The following is a 16041-nucleotide window of genomic DNA, read 5'->3' as shown; positions in this document are numbered from 1 at the left end:
TTTGTAAATCCAGAAATTTCACAACAGCGCGCTCGTATTTCCCATAAGAAAAGCATTGCCCATAAGAGCCCATTGTGTCTTCTGAACGTGAAAACTACTTTAGGAGGTGCCGTTTAAAGTGCCAGAGGAGCGAGAAATGTCACCTCCCCCCCCCGCCCCATTTTGCAAAGCAAATGGTTTTATCATTTGATACAGTACTTTGCGTCACCTATGTGTAGGATATACTTGGTCTCAAAGAGAAGATAACCCCAATTAAATATGTTGACTGGCCAAAAAGGTTATTTCGCAATAAAATCATGGAAACGTTATGGTCCGGGATCTGCACAGATGTGACGATTGAACAGATGGTGATGCGCTACATGAAGAGTTGTGAGGAATGCCAGAGGAGTCACTGACTCAGTGCTAACCAAGTGGATTCTTGGCATGTCGACTAGTTTACAGATAAAATAGAAGAGCAGCATGTCGATGCACGAAAGTCTTGTATATCAATAGATAAGCAAGACTTCGAGTTATTTTGCCAGTAATTATCATCTCTTGTCAGTAATTATCATCTCAACCACCATTCTCTGATTTCGGTGGTATTGAGTCAATAATTACAGGACCCGTACGAGAAGTTGGCTACGTATACATGTACGTAAAGTTGGCGACAAAGACACGAAAGAAATATGTGGTAACAAGGGATAAGGAAGTAAATTCTCCTGCCAGTTCTCAGTGATGAGGTAGAGATGCGGATCTCTTTATGATCTTTTGTTACAACACTCAAATAGAAACGAAGTTTGAGATGGTATTTACATCATTGATGAAGAATTCTTGATACACAGAGTTGTTTGTCAACAGCGAGAAATGTTTGATACCATTCTAGATAGGTGCATTAAGTACGAAAAGAAACACTGCAAGAAAAATACCATCATGGGCTTTGAAGAGTGAGAGAGAGAGAGAGAGAGAGTGAGAGTGAGAGTGAGAGAGAGAAAGAGAGAGAGGGGGGCTACCCCCACCCCGTCTTCTTTCTTTCCTTTTCTTTTTTCTGTACCCTCTCTCGCTCCCTCTCTCTCTTTTCTCTCTCTTTCTCTCTCTCTCTCCAGTATTCTCTCTCTCCTCTCTCTCTCTCCGGGAGAGAAAAAAGAGAAAGAGAGAGAGAATGAGGAACATTTTTCTTTCTCCCCCTCTCTCTCTCTCATTCTTGCTTCTTTCTCTATCTATCTCTCTCTATCCCTTTCCTTCTCCAAAGAAGGAAGAGAGAGAGAGAGAGAGAGAAAGAGAGAGAACAAATCAAGGGAGAGAAAGAGAGAGAAAGAGAGAGAGAGAAAGAAATAAGACTTCTTCTTCCCATTCCACTCTCTCTTTGTCTCTTTGATTTCTCTCTCTCTCTCTCTTTCTTTCTCTCCCTTGATTTGTTCTCTCTTCGTTCTTCTCCCCCTCTCTCTTTTACAACAATGAAGGATACCGTGCGAATGTGACAGAAAAAAAAGCGGCTGAACGTGCTCGTCGACTAATATTCTCTTCTCGAGAGTTCAAATTTGATGAAACCGTGCTTGCAACAAGAAGTCAAAGCACGTTTAAATGAAATGAGAGGAACAAGGGCTTCACAATGCTGAAGGATTATACAGACTGACCAAGACGAACGCACATCAACACTGCTATTGAATCATCCTCTGAGAGTCAATCTGTGAAAATTGTAGGCGAAGATGTTGACTTTTCTTTATCCTCACTGCCTTGGGTCAAAATCAAACAAGGAAAAGGGGACACAGAAACAAAATGTACACGCCTAGTTCCATGAAATACACGGAGAACATGTTCGTATTGCGTTCAGCGAGACTGATAATGCGCGTTTTTCACGCACGGAAAACTAAAGTTTCTGAAGTTATTAGGAAAAAAAATCTGTAAATATAAGATGTTGGTTCCGAGTTTAAATATGATGCTCCTGATAAGACTGCAGAGGTCGGAAGACGATGTGAGTGAGTGAATCTCTTCGAGAGTTGAGACCAGTGATGTGCCGTAGACTATAAGTTTACGTCTACATGCGTTATCTACACGTAATCTACGCGTAGATTACATTGGGTTGTAGTTTACATAGACTACGTAGACAATCTAAAGTGCATTAAAATTAATTTTCAATGGTTTCATGAAAGGAAAGTGACATTTTCAACTATATTGGTTCCTAACGAAACGAAAATAATCCTATTTACACCAAAATTGCTCTTCTCTTCTATTATCAACTATGGAAGAAGATAAATAGTATGCAAAAAAACAACAACAGATGGCAGTCGTGAGGCAAGAGTGGTATTTCCCCCATAAAACACTAGAATATTTCCTATATTAGGTTTCTTCCTAGGTGAGAAATTGTTCGAATTTTGAAGAAAGAGTATGAAAAGTTCTCCTCACACATCAGCAACTGATACGCAGTATAATTTTCTTTTAATTCCACGGCGCCCTTTGCTAAGTTATCACCTTTCGCCATGTTGTTTACATAGATTACGTAATCTACGTGTATAAAATAGTCTACGTGTAGATGTAGACTATCGTTCTTTACGCGTAAACGCACATCACTGGTTAAGACACACGTTATCTCTTGCCAAATCATTGCTTAAAGTACATTTAATCTGGCTTATTTGTCTCCCACAGAATTTGCTCTATAATACCATCCCTTTTGAACAAATCACCAAGTGCAGAATGGATGGAAATGACTTGCCTCCAATGCAATGTGGTCAGCTTACCCATTTGTGGTGACAAAGACACGAAAAAAAGATATAGTAACAAGGGATAAGGAAGTAAATTCTCCTGCCCGTTCTCACTGATGAGTACCTCCAGAGCTTCCCCAGAGTGTTCAGCGATCTGTGAACACTGCAATGGCGTGCTAAAAATCTGACAGCGTTCTAGAAGATGAAGGGAGCTTTCAGAACAACGCGACAAGCTGGACGTGTCGCTCTGAATGGACCATTTCTTCAATACCGTTCATCGTGTCGCTTCGTCTGCTGAGTTAAGTCCACTTTGTTCACAATAAGGCTAATCGAGACTGGACCTACAGCTTAAAGTGGGATCCGAACCACTATGTGCCTCCACCGGTTATCGATCCCGGGACCCCTTGATTACGAAGCGACGACGTTAACACCACGTCATCGGAGAGGCCCTCGTCTCGCCTTTCATGTCGCATGGACATTCAGTGTTTTGCTTTAGACTAAAATGGCCCCGTGCAGCTTGTCGCTTCGGTGTCAAATCGCCATGTCGATTGTGGCCTGTCGCCTGCTCCTTGTCGCTTCAGTCTGAAACCTCCAAACAACTGTGATGATCTTGTTGATATGCACTTAGAATAATTCTTGCTGTTAGAAATCAGGAAATAAAAGTATAGGTGAATGGTTTTGGTAGTAGAAATACAGTTATTATGTACATTTGATTTACGTCAAATATTACAAAATTAATACTTAATTATATACAGATATTACAACTTGAAAATACATTTTTCAAGAAACGTCATTGGAATATTTAGAATAGGTACACCTTTATTGTAACAGGAAATGAGAACCTCAAGTTATCGTACAAAAGGATGTTTCCTTAAGTTTCGCTCTTGCAAAATTGGGGGGGGGGGGGAGGTGACATTTCTCGCTCCTCTAGCACCTAAACGGCACATTCTAGAAGAAAAATGCACGGATAATTGTTTATAGAGAATATTATGTAGATTAATTTTTGTCATAAACGTTTTTGCTGTAAAATGCTTCTCAAGGGAGATATTTGCAAAAAACTGATTTGGGGCGCCATTTTTCAAGGATGGCGACCAAAGCAGGGGTGGTTGAGGGGTGCAAAATTAATATGTTGTTAAGAACACTTTTACGAAGACAATAAAGTTTGTTCCGGATTTCCCGGATTCTTTTCCTTATTGGACAGCTTGTAGACTAAAGCGATGCGATTGAATTGTTGAATAGGAACATGAAAATTTCGCATGTAAGAGTGTATAGCTCATAAAGCCACAAGAATTGCTAAAACCTGTTTTTGTAAAACATAAATCATCTATAAATGTAGTAAAATATGTACATACAACAGTTTCTACAGTGCAAATAAACATATATGAAAAATGTATACATTTAACCATAAAGTATGCAAATGTCCAGAGCGACATCTATTCGATGTCTTTTGAATATTCGTACCGAAGTCCAGTAGACAATCATTGAATATCCATTAGGAATGGCCAAATCGTGATAAAATTTCCGGATATCGGATAATTTTCTATCCGGATTTTAAATATCCGGATATCCGAATCTGTCAGTCAACCGGACAGTTGTATCGTTTTACCGTTTTCCCTTTTACGGATATTCTACAAAACCTTCATCAAATCTGTTCTATCCGGATATCCGAATTATCCTGATACAAAATTATCCGGACTATCCGTTGCATGCGAAACGGATATTGGATAATTTGAAATCCGGATATCCGTTATCGGGATTTTGTGACCATCCCTAATCCATATGTCTGCCCGTGGGACATCCATAGTATATTCAGGAAGGATGTTTTGTGGATATTCTCTGGATCATTTTGGGATATGTTTTGGATATCAGTGGTTCGCGTTCACGGGATATTATCTGGATGTTTCCTTTTGATTGTGGACTAGGATTGGATCTAATCTGGTCATTTCTTAGTCATTATCCTGATATTTTTCATACACATTTTAGATAGGAAAGGGACATTCGTGGACTAGATTTACGCAACCTTCTCGTGCACGCATATGTTTATAGCATGTATTCCTTCACTCTGTCTGTCTGTCTGCTTCTCTCTCTCTCCCACACACGCACAACCACACATCTCCACGTCCGCACGTTTTCCCACCAGAAGCAGGGTATGCACTGATTTTGAGCTTGTTATTTATAAGGATATCAAAACATTGATGTCAATTTTGAATAACATGCAAATATAGATATTGTGAGGAACACAAAAGTTACAATGTTGTGCTATGTTGAGTTATGATGACTTTATGATATGAATTTATGAACGTACATGTCCGAAGAGAAACAACTGACTACCGAATATAGTTAACAGTTTGTGAAAAGTTATGTATAAGTGATGAATACAGAAATATTATTCGTGAAATCTAGTTTTATGTTGACAGATTTATATGTTTCAATATCCAGGATAGGAGATCCCATGGCTGGATATCCCATGGACATCCAACGGATATCCAAAACTTTATGTTCTGTGGATATCCCTGCAATATTTGTGCCATATGGGCGGTGTCATTGCGGGAGGGGCAGTGGGGGATGACCCTCCCAGAGGATAAAATTATTCTCCACTGGGAGGGGTTAGGTCTTCCCATAAAATAATCTAGTGAGACGCAAAAGCTACGTACACTCCTGGGTAGTAACAACTCCATTGATTTCTAATGGGACGATCCAGAAATGTCCGTGACTGTACAATAAGGAACATACAAGTAAAGAAAAATACACAAACGAGTTGATAGGAAAATAGAATTCAGTTAATTAGCGCTGTACGGCACATTTCGTGTACAAACAAAAAAAATGCGAAAATTCGAGAACATATTTTTTTAAACTGTAGTATAAGTTTACACATGGAAGTCTAATAAACTCTGAAAAATATAATTGCGAATTTTCGCGTTATTCATTTCCTTAGCGACCATTCTCAGCTTGTATCTAGAGAATTTAGGAATTAGTACTGAATTGTTTACCGACACTGATTTCGCCCCCAGTTTCCTGTGTGGAAACTAGATCGTGTACACAATAAGTGTTTTCAGATTGAGCCAACAACAATTGAAAAATAATTCTAAATTGATCCAAGAATCAGACAGATATTTGCATAGAACGTGATCCCTAACGCAAGAGGAATTGACTGTAGAACGAGATGGATGTATCTGAATTTCGCCTTGAAAAAGTGACAGATATATTTTGAATTCTTAGAAGAGCAAAGTTGAGTGCATAACATATTTCAAAATTGATCTTTTTAAGAGCTGAAAATAGTACATTGCCATTTTTTTGTCGAGGGTTCCCAGATCAAAATGTTACCAAGAATATTCGTTCACTTTTGTGTCTTCTACACGCTGTGAATCTTAATCCTTATTGCACATTTTATATCGTCACTATAAATTTTATATATACAGGGTGTCTCAAAAGTAATAGCCCAAACTGACACAGGTGAAAGTACACAATAATAGAAGCAAAAAAGTCTCAGTAAACATGGGTCTGCAAACGAGCCGTTTTCGAGATAATCGCGAATGTGTGATTACAAGCCGCCACTGACTTCATTGTTTGTAAACGTCGTCCTAGTTGGTAAAATGCTAATAATACAGTAAGAAAAGTGACTCCCACAGTACGATTAGACTGTGTACTTATTGTAACCATCCTGTTTGATTACAACGCCACCTCTCGGAAATCTTCTGTTTTGTAAACAAAGAGCAAACCTCGGAACGCGCAAGGAGTAAAGCACTCGGCGTTTACAAAATGCAATCAGTGACGGCTTGTACCCACACATTCTCACACATTATTAGCATTTTACCAACTAGGACGACGTTTACAAACATTGAAGTCAGTGGCGGCTTGTAATCACACATTCGCGATTATCTCGAAAACGGCTCGTTTGCAGACCCATGTTTACTGAGACTTTTTTGCTTCTATTATGGTGTACTTTCACCTGTGCCAGTTTTGCGCTATTACTTTTGAGACACCCTGTGTATATATAACATTCCAATTATTCGTGATTGGCACTTTCCTTTCCTTGTTGGATGCTCGCAAGCAGAGAGCTGCTTATTTTTTCCCTTCTGTTTTCCATCTGGAAATATTTCCTCATCCAACTCTCAGATCGATTTTTCCTTAAGGATCTATCTACCCATGACGTCTCTCGCTTATTGTTTTCCTAAGTAAAGGGGGAAGCCAGTAATTGGACCCGATCCGAACCCTCAACAAAGGTGACCCTTCCGATGCACCCGCAGACCCTTTGTACCTCTTCCAAGTGGTTGCCGGGTACACTTTGTGCCTCTGGAAGTGAAGTCTCGAGTTTCTTGTAGCGGGCGCCTATTCATTTTATCTTCACATGGTAGAAGCTGGTAAAGTGCGAGTTCAGTTTATACAGGATGCTCCATGAGAGAGGCACGTCGAGAAATATAGACCAGAAGGTTTCCCGCCAAGGAATAGTCAGTCCTCTGCGAGTCGCTATTGCCAAATGTATTGTGCAAAAATGGCGACTTCATGTGGTGTTGCACGAGTCTTTGCATGCAAAGGGCAAGCAAATTTGCCATATCTTGAACTCACTCTTCCTCTTTTCTTTCAATCTTTCAACTCTTCCTCTTCCTCCTCTTCTCAATCTTCCAACTCTCTCCCTCCTCTTCTCAATCTTCCAACTCTACATCTTCTTCTCAATCTTCCAACTCTTCCAGTTCTTCTCATTCTTAAAAATCTTCCTCTTCTTCTTAATCTTCCAACTCTTCCTCTTCTTCTCAATCTTCCAACTCTTCCAGTTCTTCTCATTCCTCCAACTCTACCTCTTCTTCTTAATCTTCCAACTCTTCCAGTTCTTCTCATTCTTAAAACTCTTCCTCTTATTCTCAATCTTCCAACTCTTCCAGTTTTTCTCATTCTTAAAACTCTTTCTCTTCTTCTCAATCTTCCAACTCTTCCTCTTCTTCTCAATCTTCCAACTCTTCCAGTTCTTCTCATTCTTCCAAATCTTCCTCTTCTTCTCAATCTTCCAACTCTTCCAGTTCTTCTCATTCTTAAAACTCTTCCTCTTCTTCTCAATCTTCCAACTCTTCCAGTTCTTCTCATTCTTCCAACTCTTCCTCTTCTTCTCAATCTTCCAACTCTTCCAGTTCTTCTCATTCTTAAAACTCTTCATCTTCTTCTCAATCTTCCATCTCTTTTTCTTCTTCTCAATCTTCCATCTCTTTTTCTTCTTCTCAATCTTCCATCTCTTTTTCTTCTTCTCAATCTTCCAACTCGTTCTCTTCTTCTCAATCTTCCATCTCTTTTTCTTCTTCTCAATCTTCCAACTCGTTCTCTTCTTCTCAATCTTCCAACTCTTTCTCTTCTTTTCAATGTTCTAACTCTTCCTCTCAATCTTCCACATATTCTCTTTCTATCTTTCATAAATATGTTCTTTGTCTCTTTAACTTTCCTTCTCATTTTCAACATCACATCTTCTTTCCCTCTCTTTTTCAATATTTCCTCATTGCTTCTTCCCTTCTCTTTCTCTTGAACTCTCCTCTCTCTTTTTAATTATTTTTTTTATCTTTTCATCATTCTCTCTTTTGCTCTTCCTCCTACATATCTCGGTGTGTAAGGAGTGACCAATCGGGAAGTCACCTAAATGTCATCATCCCTACCACGTAGGGATGGCCAAATCCCGATAACATTTCCTTCATCAAGTCTGTTCTATCCGGATCACCAAATTATCCGGATATCCTTACTATCTGGAATATCCGTTGCATTCCCTACCATCCGCATGCTGTACCATAGAGGATAATTTTTCCATTTTTTCCCTTGTCTCTAGGCGCTGTGTTCTTCTCTTTGGACCGAAACGGCATCGACGCGACGCCTAGTAACGAACTGAGACATTAAGACAGCCAGAGCGTCAACCAACCGTATCCGCAATCACCCCCAAGTTCTCGTAACAAGACCTTTCCCTCAGGATATCTTCCAGGGACCGTAATTTCCACGGCTGCTTTTCCAAACCGAATTTTTCGCAATCCCCCCCTGGGACAAGCGTCGCAATCACAAAGGATCGCCGCTAGTTACGAATCCTATTGATTAACCTGGCTACCGGAAGCTGTACGGAAGAGCACGCTTTACGGCTATGCTCTCTGTGACGGGCTGGACCAACTCTGTTCTTTCTCCTGGAATTATACGTGAGAAATCACCATCCATTATACAGGGTAAGTAAAAAAGATCGAAACAATTTTACACAGTTATTATGACAGTTACGATAGACAATCAAAGAAGGCAATATATAGAAAAACTCTGTAAATTTTATTCCCACTTGGCGCCCTTATGCTGCTTCGCTAGGATCGCTAGTGTGGCAAGGCGTATTGCATGTTGCAGTTATAGTTCGCTCTCCTGTCCAGTCTTGTGGCGGACGTCCTACATACTGGCAAAGGAAGTGGGGAGCGAGGAAGCGACCAATCCAGCGCGATAAGAAAAGCAGCAGCCTGTAGAACTAGGTGCGCGTAGTACTTCCTCCCGCGACGTCGTAACTCTCGGCGCCACCGCTCTTGTCTAGTTGCTCTGCGGCGTATTCCCCGCTCCCCACTTCCCTTGCCAGCATGTGGGACGCCCGGCGTAAGACTAGACAAGAGTTATAACAATGGTGTAAAGACATTTTCGCACGCGTTTCGATAGTAATCCACCATCTCGCATGAGATCGGTACAGAGAATTCTGTGTGTCGTGTGCTTCTTGCGAACGCATCCCTAGTTCAGTTCACAGACTCATGGGGTTCACGCGGCTGCCCATTGCTCTTTCTTTTACACGCGGACCCAGTTTCTTCGAAATGCTTGTATCGTCGGCATATGTTCTTCTGAGATAGTAGATTACTACCGAAACGCGTGCGGATTTTTTTCTTTGAACCATTGTAATCGAATCAGTTTTCGCTAACTCCAACGCGCAATGAGTCTCCCTTATCGCACAACATTAGAGCAACCTTCCGTTCTGACGTCAGACGAGGAATGTCTACGTTGTTGTTAGGTTAGGTCTGGTTCAGTGATGTGCATCTACGCGTAAACAACGATAGTCTACATTCTACACGTAGACTATTTTATACACGTAGATTACATAATCTATGTAAACAACATGGCGAAAGGTGATAGCTTAGCAAAGGGCGCCGTGGAATTAAAGGAAAATTATACTGCGTATCCTGATGTGTAAGGATAAGTTTTCATACTCTTTCTTCTAAATTTGAACAATTTCTCACCTACGAAGAAACCTAATATAGGAAATATTCTAGTGTTTTGTACGGAAAAGACTACTCTTCGCTCACGACTGCCATCTGTTGTTGTTTTTTGCATACTATTTATCTTCATCCATAGTTGATAATAGAAGAGAAGAGAAATTTTGTTGTAAATAGGATTCTTTTCATTTCGTTAGGAACCAATATAGTTGAAAATGTCACTTTCCTTTCATGAAACCCTTCAAAATTAATTTTAATGCACTTTAGATTGTCTACGTAGTCTATGTAAACTACAAACCATTGTAATCTACGCGTAGATTACGTGTAGACAACGCATGTAGACGTAAACTTATAGTCTACGGCACATCACTGGTTTGGTCCTCTTGGCATAAATACACTGAAAGTTTATTATTCATGCTAAGAGAACTAAACCTAGCTAGACTAACCTAACAACGTAAGCATTTAGCCTAACAATAAAAGCATTCCCCGGTGACGTCAGAACGCAAGGTTGCTCTAGTGATGTCCAAGAATGGAGACCCACGCATCAATACGCCTTCTGCTGGGCACTTGCTATTTTGCGCCACTAGCGATCGTATCGGAGGAACGGCCAAGCAGCATAAGTTCTCCAAGTGGGAAAGCAACTCGCAGTTTTCTTTATGTTAATGTCTGGCTTGATTTTCTATCATAAATAATTACGTCATAATACCCGTGTAAAGTTGATTAATTCTTTTTGACTTACCCTGTATGTGTGATGATTCGTTATGTACTTTTTATATTATTTTCAATTTTTTGCCATTATTGTTAATAGCAATGATACCCATTAGGGGCGTATATTCCAGGCAATGTAGGCTACACCCTGCCTAGGGAAGGCAAGGCCGCGCATAACGGTAGGGAAGGGGAGAAAGCTAGTGGACGGAGGAAAGCTGCGAGCGCTGCTGCACACGGCTTGTAGCTTCAACAGCATTTACACAGTAAGATATTTCGTACATTTAGAAGTATGCACTCCCAAAAATGACAGTCGGGGCTCATTTTAAGGCGAATTTGCATTTATCACTGGTTTTTCCCCAAGTTCTTCACTGCTTTTGTTGTTTTGGTTTTTGATTTAAGTCTACTTTGTGCACAGTAAGGCTAATCGGGACTGGAGCTACAGTTTATATTGGGATCCGAACCACTATGTGCCTCCACTGGGTATCGAACCCGGGACCCCTTGATTACAAGGAACTACGCCATCGGAAGGCCACTGCTTTTGTTTTTGTTTGAAAATGTTAATTTTTTCCTAATTTCAGAGGGGAGCTGTAGCATGGTCGTAACTTGGGACTTAACTTTGGGGAGCCAGAGTCGAACTTGAGATTTACATTTGGAGGAGGGACAGAATTTTTAAAAAAATTTCACTTGTGAAATAAAATTTACTCGTTACTTTGCTCTTCTTAGATCCAGCAGGTTAACAAAAGTACACTATTAACGTCTATATTTTAATAAACATGAAAATTCGTGGGGCAAGTGCCCCCATTGCCCCCCGCAAAGTTACGCCTATGTGCTGTAGCCCTATCATACTATATACGAGTTTTTCGTCTTGTTTCCAAACCATCGCTATCTTGTTCCTATCTCAATCCAGAAGTGGATGCCCCCCCCCCCCCAACATCTTCCAAATCCAAAAGTTTAGTTCTCACACTGGATAACCAGATGGGGTTGTAACTCGAGCAGAACCGCAACGAAAACGTCGAGACAAGTTCCAGCAACGCGATGCTCTTGCAATTTGGTTCGTTCTACCTGGAAACTTTCGTCACAGAATGCAAGTTTCAACCGCGCTACAGGAGACTTTGAGTGCTGCTTGGGTGTTGCGGAAGACCATGACCAACTCTGCACTTGGTTGCGGCCATCTTGAAGGTCGATTGCAAAATTGCGCGCACGGAAGCACCGGTTTTGGAAGTTTATGGCAATTGGGAAACGCATCGGAAACTCTAATTTATATATTTTTTTGTTGTAAATTAAGATTTCCCGCGTGGTTGAGTGGTTAGAGCTCCCGGCTTTGGTGCAAGCGGGTCCGGGTTTCGATTCTCGGTCCCGAAACCCAAACAACAGTAGCGAAAGGTAATGACGACACACGGAAGTGGACACGTGACAGCAAATAATGCTCTACGAGTGATACGACGCCATCCAGCGAATGGCTGGTTCGAATCCCCGGTCTGGGCATGTGTGTTCTTTGCTAGTATCCCTTCATCAATTCCCTCATTTCATCCTCATCGCAATTAGCCAAAAGTGGCAGAAAAGCGCAGTAAAATAAACCAAATCAATCAATCAATTTTTCATCTTTACCTTGTAGAAAGCTATTATTCTGTCTATGAGATGGCAACACTTTCTTTTAGCACGTGATTATGTTTATAGAAGGTCTTAATTTTGTGATAAGAACTATAGTAGTTTCCGGTATTTGGATTCATGATGCAGACATTAAAGCAAAGATTAGTTGCTTTAAAACGTCACCAATATTAAATTAGAAGAAAGGTTGTCTATAGCCCCCCCCCCCTTTCCCACACTGAGATATGATATGAAGGTGTGAACTCTATCTTAGAAATGGATTAGTTTTCTTTAGAACCAAAAGTTACTACAACTTTAGTCCCCCCCATCTTCCTATCTCAGCTTAATATTATTAAAACAATCTACGCCTTGACTCATAGGCAACCGGAGTAGCAGCGCTGTAGTGCGGATGCGCGTAAAGCAGGATAAGGTATAACCGATGAAACCTGTACAGTCACGAACAAACAAGCGTTGCATAGGAAATTGATTGTGTCTGATTTCGTATTGTGATACCTTTATAAGCAGGTGGTCTCACCCACATTGGTCACATATTTTGTCGAGCAATTGTACAATCATAAGTTCAGTCACGATGACTTGGGAATTAGAAATTTCATTTTGTATGAGATCTGGCTGAACCCATACTCTCTGGCATGAAAGTTGGTATCCTTGTATGTTATGCAATCTTTCCTTAGTGTTAGTCTGGTTGCATACCTGCAAGATGAAATTCAACCACTTTTGTACCTCACTGTACAATGTCATGTCGCATTATTGTGAACATGTATGTAGCGTTTTGAATTACCTGTTCGCTGCCAGCACAGCTATCCCTTAGGGAACAATATAGATTCATGTTCAACGGGGTTATCTCAACCCTGGGGCATCTTCCAGAGCTTTCGGCCTCCTTAGGCAAACGAGACGGGTCTGTTGGGTGGGGGAAGGGGAAATGTCTCAATATTTAGAATGTAGCAACCGTTGTCTATTGCCCACGGGTTGCAACCCTCCTCCCCCTTCGAAACGACTTCAGCAATCTGTCCATGACCCCGGTTCAAATTAAACCAAATACATTGGGGGGGGGCGCCAGTGTTGCCATCTCTTCGCATTTTCTTATAACGGTACCATAAAGAGTACCATTATAAAAATAAAAATAAAATAATTCTATGAGTTGAAATCTACGATTTGAGTTCGTATTTGGAGGTTTATATTTGCCCAAAATTAAATTTACATCACTTTGGTTTTGATTTAATTGAAGTACATAATCTAAACTTCAAGCATTTAGATATATTTTTATGACTCAGCGATGTAATTTGGTTTATGATGGATCAGGAATGTACTTACCGTAGATTGCCAATTAATGCAAAAACGCACATAAGTTTGGTTTCACCAGATTTTACTTGATCATTCATAAGTATATGTGTACGAACATGCATTTCATACGGATTACCAACACATACAAACCATTTGGAATACGTTTCGGTGGAATTTCGACAAGAAAATTAAGATTTGTTACAATAAGCGTCTTGAAGAGTAATCCTAAAGTTATAAAGTTGTGAAACGTTGCCAACTCTCATAGAGGGAAAAATCTAAGATGTGCGAAAAAACCCTTTTTCCCACCAAAATTATAAAATCTTTATTTACCTTTGATAATTAAAAAAAGATACGAAAACACCTAATAGAGTATTGTAATATCTTTTTTATTGTACCAGCTTTATTTTACAATCATTTTCATGTATTAACACTGTACAATTGTATAATTATCATTTAAAAAATATTAACAAGTTGATATTCTGTGCATATGCTTGTAACAGTGTGAGTTTTGATACACTGCATGATCTAAAAGATCGCGGACTCAGAGGATGGAGTCGTTAAGTTTTACAGAGACTTAAATTGGGTCTATTTTTCTCACAAAAACAAGATGTATCTGTAAAACGTGATAATCCTGTGGAAAGAAGCATCGTATTTGTGTTTCGATCTTAAAAATGGCCATGATGAGGTTTTAAAGTCCAAAGGACATACAACATAGTGACGTGTCGGAAAGACGAAAATGGTCGGCCATCTTATCTTCATAAGGAACAATCAGATAAGTATTCTCGAATTGCCAAAAATATGCAAGATATAAGTCAATAAAGTGGACAATAATCTTTTATTTTATATTTGACGAATGCACAGAACTTTGATATTGCATGTGCTGATTTTGTTCGTCGACAAAATCGAATAATTTATACTGGTTATCTCGATCAAAAGTTCGCAAACTGAATGATATTACATGTGGACACAAAGCGACATGTTATCTCGTTTAATTGGAAATGAACATGAAAAAATGTGAAAGAGTGAAAACTCTTAAAGTGAAAACCACCTATTGGGTCGGTAACTGGGTACATATTAAAAATTTCGACTTGAATTTCTTATCAGATATGATTTAAACAAATATTAATTTTCATTAATTCTTTTGAAAAAATGGCTACGATATGTTATCAGTTTGCCGAGGGACATCGTTTAGGTCATATTCTCCCTCATGGTTCTGTGGTTGGTACATCGTGCGGAGAAAACATTTAAAATCTTGATACGGTACACAATTGTTTTTCTCGAATTATTGTCATTCTTTTTTGCATTGCCTTCTCGTATTTTTTTTTACTTACTTTGTATTATTTTATTTGATTTTTACTCTTTTTTTTCGTAGTTTTTATCTGAGAATGACTTTTTCCTTTTATTCTGCTACAAATTGAATTCTTATTTTTCTTTCGTCTGTTTTTTGTTTCCGTTTTTCTCTTTATATACAGATATGTTTTTTGGTGAGTATGTCGGCTTCTTAAACGGGTATCTTTATAGTAGTGGCACTTGTAATTGAGGATGGTCTGGTGCGCGGCACACCCTGGTTGCACCAAATGCTAACCTTTCTCTTTCTCTCTTCCCCTCCCCCTTTCTACAAAGAAAAAGCAACCCCTTCCTCTTCTCTGTTTTCCTTTTTTCCTTACTTCTTTTTTTTCCTTCTCTCTTCCAAAAAAAGGAAGAAAGCAAGAAACAAACTCTCTCTCTCTTTTGTCTCTATCTCTCTCCCTTCTTTTCCTCCCTTAAAAATGAAGAAGAGAGAAAAAGAGAGAGAGAGAGAGAAATGAGAAAAGAAATGCTTCTCTTTCTCGTTTAGCCTCCTTCTATTTTCGTTCTTCTCTTTCTCCTCTCTCTTCTCTCTTTCTCTCTCTCTCCTATAGATAAAATAAAGGGAAAAGAAAATAATTTCGTTTCTCTTTCTAATTTCTATTCAGAGAGAGAGAGAGAGAGAGAGAGAGAGAGAGAGAGAGAGAGAGATTTCTTGTTATCTTTCTCTTTTTCTCTCTTTCATAGGTCCCTGGTTCGAATCCCCGGTCTGGGCATGTGTGTTCTTTGCTAGTATCCCTTCATCAATTCCCTCATTTCATCCTCATCGCAATTAGCCAAAAGTGGCAGAAAAGCGCAGTAAAATAAACCAAATCAATCAATCAATTTTTCATCTTTACCTTGTAGAAAGCTATTATTCTGTCTATGAGATGGCAACACTTTCTTTTAGCACGTGATTATGTTTATAGAAGGTCTTAATTTTGTGATAAGAACTATAGTAGTTTCCGGTATTTGGATTCATGATGCAGACATTAAAGCAAAGATTAGTTGCTTTAAAACGTCACCAATATTAAATTAGAAGAAAGGTTGTCTATAGCCCCCCCCCCCCTTTCCCACACTCAGATATGATATGAAGGTGTGAACTCTATCTTAGAAATGGATTAGTTTTCTTTAGAACCAAAAGTTACTACAACTTTAGTCCCCCCCATCTTCCCCATCTCAGCTTAATATTATTAAAACAATCTACGCCTTGACTCATAGGCAACCGGAGTAGCAGCGCTGTAGTG

At 39.6% G+C, this 16041-nt stretch overlaps 1 protein-coding gene across 3 annotated transcripts in view; it reads left to right on the top strand.

Annotated features, from left to right (window-relative positions):
- Window positions 1–16041, top strand: part of LOC145996136 (uncharacterized) — a 614980-nt gene that overhangs the window by 367244 nt on the left and 231695 nt on the right. The window lies entirely within an intron of this gene.

Source organism: Lepisma saccharinum, chromosome 12, assembly GCF_977018435.1.
Source record: "Lepisma saccharinum chromosome 12, izLepSacc3.1, whole genome shotgun sequence".
NCBI classification, from domain to species: domain Eukaryota; kingdom Metazoa; phylum Arthropoda; class Insecta; order Zygentoma; family Lepismatidae; genus Lepisma; species Lepisma saccharinum.
The sequence above is the reverse complement of the archived record's forward strand: the minus strand, read 5'-3'. Positions and strand labels throughout refer to the sequence as shown.